The sequence below is a fragment of the Schistocerca cancellata genome, chromosome 1, assembly GCF_023864275.1.
Source record: "Schistocerca cancellata isolate TAMUIC-IGC-003103 chromosome 1, iqSchCanc2.1, whole genome shotgun sequence".
Classification (NCBI taxonomy): Eukaryota; Metazoa; Arthropoda; class Insecta; order Orthoptera; family Acrididae; genus Schistocerca; species Schistocerca cancellata.
Genome location: NC_064626.1, coordinates 1,003,011,848 through 1,003,024,312, shown reverse-complemented (window position 1 = coordinate 1,003,024,312; position 12,465 = coordinate 1,003,011,848). Strand labels below are relative to the sequence as shown.

Genomic DNA, 12,465 nt, shown 5'->3' with positions numbered 1-12,465 from the left:
GCAGGTGAGCTGATAATCAAAGTCATTTGTTGTTAATAGCATAGCTTGATACTGTGTTTAGGTTGTTAGGGTATCTCATTAGCAATGAGGGGAGCTAGTTGTGTGTTAGTAATTGGTTATTCACCATCACCGAAGTTCAATTGGAAAATATTTTAAACACTCTGCAACATGTAAACAGTAATATCTTTGTGAAACTTACTGGCAGATTAAAACTGTGTGCCCGACCGAGACTCGAACTCGGGACCTCTTCCTTTCGCGGGAAAGTGCTCTACCAACTGAGCTACCGAAGCACGACTCACGGCCGGTCTCACAGCTTCACTTCTGCCAGTATCTCGTCTCCTACCTTCCAAACTTTACAGAAGCTCTCCTGCGAACCTTGCAGAACTAGCACTCCTGAAAGAAAGGATACTGCGGAGACATTCTCCATTTGCTTCTTTACATCTATGGTAATAGACCATTTGCACCAATAACAAGGTGCCAGAGGCAGACAAATGAAGCTGTGTGGTATAGTAGTATCATAAAGAGACTCATGCAGAGCCCCTTCAGGTTTATCTAGTTTCCAGGTAACAAGAACAAAATTACAAATCACATATGATTGTAGACTGAAGAAAGAGAAGTAATGTATTGTGATTTGTAACAATTACAACAATTTAATTGAATGTATTCAATTTTCATATAAGTTTATCTGAGTGCAGGTTCACCTGGCCTTACTTGCTGGGTTAAGCACGTTGCAGCCTGTAACTGATTTGCAGAAAATGTCTTGTCATTTGTCGATGTAATATGAAACTATTGGATCACAACAAATAACATTTTAGGAAAAGTTTATCAAATTATGTACCTTTGTTAATGTGCAAGTACTTTAGGCTTGGCTTGTGGAGGCCCTTTCTGTGATTGAAAAGTGTCAATGTAGTATACAGTTATTAGATTACAACAAAGTTTCTGAAAATGTAATTTTTTTATATAAGACTTTTGTTAATATGCAAGTTCATTAAACGTAGCTTGCAGTAGACCATTCTGTATGTCCAAAGTATGTGGAGTTGGAGTTAAGTATCAATTTCATACCTTCAGTGTCCCTTACTGCATCTTTATCAAGCTCACAGTCAGTTAACATAGCAAAAAATATAAACTAAGTGTAAATATTACATTATACAGATGTGTGATATTATTAGCATGAATATTATGCTAATTTAGGTTCACACATTATGGTGCTCCAGAAATTCAGTCACAGCAAAAGTTCTGGTTAAGCAAGAATTGTTTCAGCTTAATTGTAAAGGTATTTAATGTGGGCAACTTTGTATGCAAAGGCACATGGTTACATAACATTACTCCAGCATGACATATGCCTTTCTAACATACACTTGTTGTTACTGTTTTTACATGAAAGCTCAGTCTCTGTATAGCATTGTACAAGTGATGATCAGAGTGACGATTGAAAATATTTTCACCTTTCTAGATGTTTCTTTTTATAAAGACTACTATTTCGTAAATATGTAAACAAGGCAGAGATAGAAGTCTTAGGTCTTTAAATAATGGTGTACATGAGTCCTTGCTTTTAACATGCTTTACTACTAACAGTCCTTTTCTGTATTGTAATTTTCTTTTTGCACATACTGGAATTCCAACAAAATGTCATTCTACACATGAGTAGTGATTGTGCAAAATACTACCATGGTACATTGTGAGGAGCTAAGGGCAGTTTGTACTTTGTGTAAGAATTCTAACAGTGTATGTGAGTGGGTGCAGTTTATTCAAACTGCTGATGTGCATCTTCCACTTCATGTTCTTTTGAATATGTGTAGGAGAAATTGTGCACACTGTAACAAAAAAGTTATTTTCTTCAGTTTTGAAAAATATGTTTGTGAGATCATGGTTCTTTTATGTATTTTTCAGTAAATATCCCGTAACAATCATTTACAGCTCACAGGCTAAGTGAGGCTTTGAAACTAGTTTAGCTATTGAGAATGTGAAGTATGATGGAACTGTTACAGTGTGCCCCAGTGTGGGGCAGAGTGTAACACATATTGAAATGGAAATGAGGGTATGGCATTGTGGGCCAGGAGTCCCCCATTCAGGATAGTTCGGACGAATAGGGCAAGTACTCACTGCATTTGATGCCACATTGGGCTTTCACTGAATGTAAAACTTTTAGATAGACATCAAATATAAGGAATTCCTTCTACCTTCTGGTTCTTCCCATGCAAACAGGTTTTCGTAAACCACACCTAAAATGTAAAGTTTCGTGGCTGGAAACGTCATAGTTACTCAAATCTTCCAGGCTATTGTGTTGTTGTCAGATGAATTTCTTGCTCAAAATCACAACAGCCCACAACATTTAAAAAAAAAAATGATTGCTACACTTTTTTATGACACACAATTTATGTTGTATCAGCCATATATACACTCCTGGAAAAGGAAAAAAGAACACATTGACACCGGTGTGTCAGACCCACCATACTTGCTCCGGACACTGCGAGAGGGCTGTACAAGCAATGATCACACGCACGGCACAGCGGACACACCAGGAACCGCGGTGTTGGCCGTCGAATGGCGCTAGCTGCGCAGCATTTGTGCACCGCCGCCGTCAGTGTCAGCCAGTTTGCCGTGGCATACGGAGCTCCATCGCAGTCTTTAACACTGGTAGCATGCCGCGACAGCGTGGACGTGAACCGTATGTGCAGTTGACGGACTTTGAGCGAGGGCGTATAGTGGGCATGCGGGAGGCCGGGTGAACGTACCACCGAATTGCTCAACACGTGGGGCGTGAGGTCTCCACAGTACATCGATGTTGTCGCCAGTGGTCGGCGGAAGGTGCACGTGCCCGTCGACCTGGGACCGGACCGCAGCGACGCACGGATGCACACCAAGACCGTAGGATCCTACGCAGTGCCGTAGGGGACCGCACCGCCACTTCCCAGCAAATTAGGGGCACTGTTGCTCCTGGGGTATCGGCGAGGACCATTCGCAACCGTCTCCATGAAGCTGGGCTACGGTCCCGCACACCGTTAGGCCGTCTTCCGCTCACGCCCCAACATCGTGCAGCCCGCCTCCAGTGGTGTCGCGACAGGCGTGAATGGAGGGACGAATGGAGACGTGTCGTCTTCAGCGATGAGAGTCGCTTCTGCCTTGGTGCCAATGATGGTCGTATGCGTGTTTGGCGCCGTGCAGGTGAGCGCCACAATCAGGACTGTATACGACCGAGGCACACAGGGCCAACACCCGGCATCATGGTGTGGGGAGCAATCTCCTACACTGGCCGTACACCACTGGTGATCGTCGAGGGGACACTGAATAGTGCACGGTACATCCAAACCGTCATCGAACCCATCGTTCTACCATTCCTAGACCGGCAAGGGAACTTGCTGTTCCAACAGGACAATGCACGTCCGCATGTATCCCGTGCCACCCAACGTGCTCTAGAAGGTGTAAGTCAACTACCCTGGCCAGCAAGATCTCCGGATCTGTCCCCCATTGAGCATGTTTGGGACTGGATGAAGCGTCGTCTCACGCGGTCTGCACGTCCAGCACGAACGCTGGTCCAACTGAGCCGCCAGGTGGAAATGGCATGGCAAGCCGTTCCACAGGACTACATCCAGCATCTCTACGATCGTCTCCATGGGAGAATAGCAGCCTGAATTGCTGCGAAAGGTGGATATACACTGTACTAGTGCCGACATTGTGCATGCTCTGTTGCCTGTGTCTATGTGCCTGTGGTTCTGTCAGTGTGATCATGTGATGTATCTGACCCCAGGAATGTGTTAATAAAGTTTCCCCTTCCTGGGACAATGAATTCACGGTGTTATTATTTCAATTTCCAGGAGTGTAGCTGTACAAACGCATTTGGATTTTTGATCCCTCTATGGAGAAATGCCAATTCCTAGTCACCATCATCATCCTTATTCCGATCACTTTACCAATACTCTGGTCTGAGTTCTTGCTAGGGAACCCTAGCAAAACATATTGGGCACAAACATCTTCTTTTCTCTCATTTTGACCTTTAATATCTGCATTGTTTAATTAATGTAAACGATCGCACACAATTGTATTTCATTGTTCAAGGTAAGTCATATTCTTCTGAAAATGAATTTCTATAGCTGGTTGTAGTTATCTTTTCCTTTAATATCATCCACTGTCTTGAATGATCTTCAAACAACTTTTTAACTGGCTTGTCTGTCGTAATATAACTTATTCCCCTTTTTCTATTTCTTTGGTTCTTCAGCTTTAGGGAAACATCGAAAAATACAGGGCCAACCAAATCTTGCCATTGTGCAACTTCTTCACTTTGTGTACTATGTGGCTAGGTCCTTCTGTGACTCACTTTGACCTTCGTCACTATCAATGGCTCCTAGAACTTAGATTGCAGAGTTTACACCACAGCAAAGTGTTAAACCGTGCGCCACACTAGCCCACAGGACAGCTTTGGATATTTTTGTAGGTTTTAAAAAAGTGTAAAACATTAAAATTTTTTCACAATGCAGTATGATGCACTCATATATGACTACAGTCATTTTTCATGAGTATAAATAACAAAGAGAATATTATTTTATGATAAAAATATCTAGACATACCTCAAAACATTTTTTTTTTTCAGTACACATCAAAGATGAATTTTAATCACTTCTAAAGTATGCTGGTCAAAAGTTACAGTGAGAAAATTAACTACAACACTTTCCTAAGAATTTATGATGAGACTGTTAGTTTGAAACCACATTTTGCACTTTGCTATTAAAACTGAAAGTTCTGTGTGTTTCAGTGTCAGTGCACTTTATTTCAATAACTTGTTGAAAAATGTGTAGGTATGATTGTACCCATTTATAAGGCTGGTCTCTGATTCCATAGCAACTTTGCTTCTGCAGGAGAATGTCATGATTAGTTATATCAAAGGCTTTACTGAGGTCAAGAAATGTACCAGACATGTTGTATTTTATCTAAAAATGTGAGTTTTTCCAGCTCTGACCCCATGCTGTGAGTTATTGATTAATTTCTCTTTATTTAGGAAGGCAGTTAATCTGCTAAGGAAGAGTTTCTCCATAATTTTGCTGAAAAAGGATGATACTCATAGTGGTTGCAACTGGAAAATTCATTTTTGGCCCCTCTTTTTGTGAAGTGGGGATTTCCTTTATACTTATCAAAACATTTGGAAATACACTTTCCTCAAATGATGAATTTACAAAGTCTGCTAGTTGTTCGACTATAAATGTTGCACTTGGCTTTATAACATCTGGTAATTCAAGACTCGCTGAATATTTATTTGGTGAAACCTTCATAGTGTTAAATAGTCCCTCAGGTATCACAGAATGTATAAAGAACGTCGTTCCATGAATTTTTGTGTATATTACTCTCCTACAACCTCGCTAATTGATGTGATGTGTATTTATCAATTGCTCAGCTATGTTTGAGAAGTAACAGTTAAAGTATTAGGCACTTGCGAGTGGCTAGTCAGTTCTCTGATTTTTCAATCAGTTTGATATTACTGTTCTTATTTGACCTAGCACCAATACACTACTTGCCAGGTTGCTTTAGTTTTATTCCTAGATTTACCAAACAGTTTGTCTTTTCCAGTTTTTTTACTTTTTAAATAACTCCTGACAAATTTATTTTAAGGCTTTTGAAACAGTCAATAAAATTGGGATGAGTAATATACTTCAAGTACTCATGCAATTCCCTCTTGTGCTGACCTGAAATTTTCATGCCTCCTGTGTTCCATTTTAACACTATTCCATAATTGTTTACTAATGCAACTCTTACTTACAGTAAACTTAAGTGGATGTACGATGTATAAACCAGAAAATACTACACTGTTAAGGCATTTTAGCTGTATTAGGTGAATAGTTAGAACAGCAACTTTCGATTTCTATGGAACGTAAGTGAATGTATCATTTGTCGAAATACTCGTCTCATCATCTACTTTAATTTGATTGCCTCTTAAAGTCAGATGTAATGCTGTAATATTATCTTCGCAAGGAATGTACATTTGATGGCCTTAAGAGCTTATTAAAAAAGCGTGTGTGTTCCATAGGGTTTAAACGAGCACCTTCAGCGTGGTATTCAAAATGACGCATTGTTCAGCTTGTACTGTACAGTGCTCTACTTCCTACAATAACGTGAACGACAACACTCTTCTTTTTCTTTTCAGAAATATTCAATCTGCCCTTCACCAGGAGCCCAAAAATCATCTGGACGATACTCAAAGTGTAGTAGAATTACTGTCCTCATATTCACTACGCAGTTACATGCATATCTGTGTAACCATGCTAGGCTTTCAACAAATGTACAATTAATAATAAATAATCCATCCATCTAATTAGAGATTCAGGACCTTTTCGCAATGACCACTCCACAGATGAATTCGTTTTACTTTATTTTGAGTTTCTTGAAATTTAGATTAAAAAAGAAAAGGAGGCCAGAATAAACAGACCGTTCGAGTACTTAGGACCTGAATCGGATTTCGGTTGCGGTCATTCAGAGAAAAGTTGATAACTTGCTCGAAATGTCGTCGACCGTTAAAAATGGCGTAATTTTTCAAAGGTATTCGTCTTCTCCTTGTGATACTGTGATACAATAATGACTGTCTTTCCACAGTCAGAGCTTAGACAGAATGTAAATCCTCTTTCAGTTACAGGAGCGGTCAGTTCCCTCTGGTGCGGTAGATAGTCCTTGACCTGTGCTCCTCGCCGTAGTTGGCTGCTGCCCTAGAGTTTTAATAGCGGGGGCTCATTGAAGTGCAGCGACTCAGAGGGTATAAAACCCGGAGCGCAGCCGCCAGTTCTCTCATTTTTGCTCATTCCTCAATCTGTTAGCTTGCATCCGCACAGACGACTTCTACGAGAGACTGCCGCTGCCGACGCTTTTTGGTCCTGCAACTTGCTGTCTTGCAGCTAGTCACCATTCATTTGTTCATTACTTGGAGAAACACATCATAAGGTCATTCGAATACATACATCACGGTTTTTATTGGGTATGCGTACAACTATGTCGCTCCTTTTCCGAACACGCTCACCATCAGCCAAGTGGTAAGATATCACCACAACCACACCTTTTATCGCCTCCATTGTGATCTCATGGGTCTCGTACTCTCTCTCTCTCTCTCTCTGTCTCGCGTGATATAATCTATTCATGCCTAACCCAGTACGGGTGTAGGTTTGGTTTAAACAACTTTGAGCCTTTGCATAGAGAAAACTCTCTGACTCAAGTTTCTATTGTTTCTTTGCTTACAACGTCAGTGACGGTTGGTCTTGGCTAATTTTTGAAACTCTCTGTTGTCAGCATATATCTCATTGTTAATCCTTAAGCAGTTGCAATCTCCATACATCTTCTTAATTCTCCCAGTTAATAAGTGGACCCCTGCAACTAGGTACTAAGCTGATGAGTTTCACTTTAGTGGTGTGGATAAGCGCCCCCTATCATGTAATGTGAAACCAGCATTGATAGGTTAGGATGTATGACTGAGCATCTCTCAGGGTGTGGCTGCTGTGGAGTGGTAGCTGGTGTCAGGTGTGGATCCTTCTTGGAGACAATTCTGGTTATTCCTTTATGCCATAACAATTACAGCTTTTGAGACAGAGCTGGAGAGGTGGTCAATGGCCTCTGTGATACGCAGCTTCAGTTGCTACGATGAGCTTGGGTCAGAAGGGTGTGTGTTTTCCAGAGCAATGGCAGTTGCTGGTAAGGTGCTACAGACAGCACAGTAAGAGAGACCCTGACACTGGGCAACGGTGGTGATGAACAGCAGAAAGCAGCCACGGCTGCTGGCCTGCTTCTGTGTATCAGCGGCAAGCACACTGGAGGAAGCCGGGTCCAACTGCGGCCTCCAGAAGGCATGATGAGGATGGCATGTGCCTGTCTTGGGCCTCATACAGTGACAGTGTTTGGCTGCACAATGCTATGAAGGCTGGGCAGCTAGATGACCCAGACTGGAACTCAGGTGCCCCAGGAAGGCGACTGGTGGCAGGTGACTTACCCAGCAGGTGACTAACCAGTGGGAAGATTCCAAATCGATATCATTATGACTCAGCTCAACCAGTGGTGTGCTGTTACAGATGGCAGACTCTGGCGACAGCAGCTGGCTGGTACTTTTTCGTACATAGATGGCCATGGATCTTCCCTTGACTAGTAGCTGGTGATGATTGCGAATGTGCCTAGGTTTGGAGATATTTGTGCTACTTCTGCAGCAGCACAGGTTTTGACGTCTAAGCCAAGGGGCAACACCTGACCCTTGAACAAACCTTGACATCATGCTCCAGTTATTCTGTCGTATCAGTAGCTTCACAGCTCTGGCTGTGCTGCAGAAGTGTCACAACTTCTCCTTTCAGAAGCCCTGTCCAGGGACTGCTGCATTGCCAGCATTCTGAATGCCGCTTCTTCATACTGAACTCGTGATCTTGCGTCATGACACTTTGTAGGTGCCCTGTGATGCTCTCCACATGAGTCATTTTGCTGAATCGTCACAAGAGCCATCTGCTTCGCCAGGTGGAACCACGGCGCAGCTCGATGATCGACACTAGCAGGAAGTTATTTTATACCGCAGCAACATGTTAATTTTACCTGCCTATAGTCCATTCCCTACTTCGTAAACTACCGTGTGGAGGTGGCCGCTAACATTCAATACTTGCTCCATACTATTCCAGATATTACTCAAGCAATTGTATTTGTCGGTGCCTTTAACTAGCAAGTCAAATCGCCCAAAGTTGTTGGAAGAAGTGGAATTAAACGGAGTCTCCCATAACCTCACATGAAAATATCATGGACCTATTGGTTAATTTTAACTGTGGACTCGAAGCACCAGAAGTTGTATAAGAAGAAGTGTTCGTTCTTTGGAATGACGTACCTGCTGAAAGACAGATGCTAATCCTAAAAGCAGAATCGATACGAAGATGATAAGTCTGCCCGATGTGTCATATTTAGATAATAGCCAGCTGTGCGGCTACGGCTATGTGGCCTTCCTGAGATGCAACTGGGAAGGCACTCCTCTATGAACCATACTTAGTGGTATTGGCACAGCTACATACCAGCCAACAAATTATAGAAACTCATTCTCTGTGAACATATGGGGAAGTGCATACACCATATTTGAAACTGCAGTCACTTTGTACGCTGTGTCATATATACGGATATTATCTCATATTCGATACAGTCTATCTGATTAGAAGGGTTCCACTTTCATAATCCTTGGAACTAGTCACGAAAAGGCCTATAATTGTTTCACTGGACTTTTTAGGTACGGTGTCATGTAACTTTAATTCTTGTGTAATGTAAAATATTAAAAAGTAACTGGTGTTGTGGTTGAGAGTAGCTCATTATCGCCTGTCTTTGCGAACCCGTGAGAGGAACATTTTGAAGTAGAAGCACTAGAATTCAACGAGTTCAAACGACGCGTTTGTTACGTGGCAACAGGGAACGAAAGAACTTGAAGAGTTATGTAATATTTAAACTCTGTCTGTCCCAATGTAGAATTCACGAAGAACGGCTAGATCCTTGGGACACAGTGTATCTACATATACATCTATATCTACATGATTACTGTGCAATTCGCAAGTAAGTGCGCGGCAGAGGGTTTGTCGAACTATCTTCAAGCTACTTCTCTACCATGCCATTCACGAACAGCGCACGGGAAAAACGAAGTTGTAAATCTCTCTGTGCGAGTTCTGATCTCTCTTATTTATTATGATTATCATTTCTCCCTATACAGGTGGACCCCAACAAAATATTTTCACACTATGAGGAGAAAGTTGGTGTTTCAGATTTCATGAGAAGATCCTGCCGCAGCGTTTTAGTGACCACCACCCCGATTCGCGTATCATACCCTTACATCGTGAGAATGGAAAACATAATGCCCTTCTTTGAACTTTTTCTGCCCGCTCCTTCAATCTTATCTGATGTGGATCCCACACTGCACAGCATAACCCCTGAAGTTGACGGACAAGCGTGTTGTAGGCAGCTTCTCTAGAAGACCTGTTCCATTTTATAAACATTCTGCCAATGAATGTCTTTGGTATGATTTCCACACAACATTAACTATGTGATCGTTATAATTAAAGTTATTCGTAATTGTAATCCCTAAGTATTTAACTGAGTTTACAGTCTTTAGATCTGTATGATTTATCGTGTAAGCGAAATTTAGCAGATTCCTTTTAGTAGTCATGTGGATGAATTCACACTTTTCGTTATTTAGAGTCAATTACCATTATTTGCACCATACAGATATCCTATCTAAATAATTTTGAAATTAGTTTTGTTCATCAGATGACTTTACAATGCGGTAAGTGATAGCATCATTTGAAAACAGTCTAAGAGGGCTGCTCAGACTGTCTTCAAAATGGTTTATTTAGATCAGGAAGAGCAGGGATTAGGAAACTCCAGTTATTTCTTCTGTTTTACTCGTTAGCTTTCCGTCAGTTATTACGAACTGTGACATCTCTGAGAGGAAGTGACGAATCCAGCCGCACAACTGAGACGGTACTCCATACGCACGCAATATAATTAGAAGTCACTTGCGAGGAACGGTGTCAAAAGTCTTATGGAAATCTAGCAATCAATTTCACATCCCCTGTCGACAACACTTACTACTTTGCGAGAATAAAGAGCTAGTTGTGTTTGACAGGAACGATATTTTTTATTACCAGCTGGCTATTTGATATGAAAACCCACGTACATTGCCCTCTATCTCCATGCTTTAAACTGACGAATTGAGATGCAAATCGTGGAAATTTATATGCAAATCCCCCACACTGGGCGACAAAACTTAAGTCAAATAAAATGAAAAATAAAATTGCAATGAAACAATTAAAGGTTTAAATCACTGAAACATTTTGCGTTTATTATTATGTCATAAATAGAAATCTTAGGGCTGATTTGACTACCCACCGACGCAACTGAGTAACTGGGCAGTAAACGAAGAAGGGGGGATGACTTGTTCCATCTCACCACGCGAGAGCGTTAAATTTGCTGAAGGTTTGTACGGTGGATGCGAGATTGCATGATGACCCCTCGTTGTTTGTGTAGCGGCCGATGGATAGGCAGAAGTTTTCATCTATTATGCTCTGCAGTTTTATGGCGACACCCTCGGTGATCAAATCGTTTCTGCTTCTGCACTGGGTGACTCAATCCTTCAGATATTGCGTTCGTTGGGGGGGGGGGGGGGGGGGGATACAATCTTCCGTCTCCCCAATGTGTGATCGACACACCCTGACTACGCCTCCCATTCTTTTTCCCAGCGCGAAAATATCCGACCATGTGGTGGGTGACGTGTGACACGGGAACACCCATTCTGTTCTCGCAGTTTCTCGTTGTGGCAGTTCCTAGCGCTGGCTACAATCTCCCTGGGAATTGTTTCAAGTGTTTGTCTGCATTCGTGAGTTATCAAGAGAGTAGCCACTCAAAAACATTTTTGTAACAGGACTGCCTGCGTTTATTCAAGTGTCTCGAGGTGCTTGTGACCTGGCGGCATCTCCTTTGCTTTGTGTCACACTTTATTCGGACAGCCCTTCTTGAGCGAGGCAAACACGTCATTTAAACTGTCCCTGTCGGGATTTTGCCAGATTATCACATATTGGTAGTGGCTTAAGAATCCCTCTCGTCTGCAGCGCCCTCCCGTGATGTACTATTACATTGCAGCTGGCCATAAAGACTGTGGTTAGTAGATGTCGATCTTTTTCTTACAAGGAGAGACTCACCGAAGAATTACGCACACGAATAGTGTTCCGATGGTACGAGTGTTGCTGTCAAAATCAAGAATGTCTGAGAAAGAGAGAGAGAAAATGTAACAAAGAATCATTAGTGTAATATCCAAGAAGATAACTAGACTGCTCAACAAATTTGGCATCCCGTGTTTTTTTGCCACCATCAACAAAGAAAAAAGTCTTATTTGTAACGATACACATGATCTTAGTCTCCGACAATAAGGCTGTGTACTGCCTTCGATGCAAATATAGCATGTATCACATAGATCACACTGTTGTATCAAAGAGAGATGCAATGAATATCTGTGTCACACGCAACTAAAATGATTCAGCTGTCCCTGAACACTGTTCAGAATATTATCGTGAAATGAAATACGATGAGATCAGTAGCACTACGAAAACGTAAAGTTTCTAGGACAGTGTAATGAAGGAGATCACCGAAATAAAGATGTCGGAAAACTTAATAAATACAGACGCCGGCTTCTATTTAAACTCACATCCATCAAAACTGCGAGGCACTGGGAGAACATTTGTTTCACGGAAGATCAGTGAGGACTTGTAATGCTTCTATACAATGTCAATTTAACATTAATAGCGAAACAGTTTATAGCAAGTGACATTGTGATATTTACCATGTCCTAAGTTTTTAGGACGAAATACATTTTAAAAAATGGTCAGTGCAGATATTAATGAATTGTTATAATCACTGCTATACGACAGAGCAAAGATACTAGCGAACGTTAGGAACTCGTACTGTAAGTAGGCTGTTTAGGTTTCAATGTTGGTAACG

At 41.7% G+C, this 12,465-nt stretch overlaps 1 non-coding gene across 1 annotated transcript; it reads right to left on the bottom strand.

Annotated features, from left to right (window-relative positions):
* Positions 1 to 216: 216 nt before the first annotated feature.
* On the bottom strand, positions 217 to 291 carry Trnar-gcg (transfer RNA arginine (anticodon GCG)). Its single transcript has one exon. It is a non-coding gene; the product is annotated as a tRNA-Arg (tRNA).
* Positions 292 to 12,465: the final 12,174 nt, after the last annotated feature.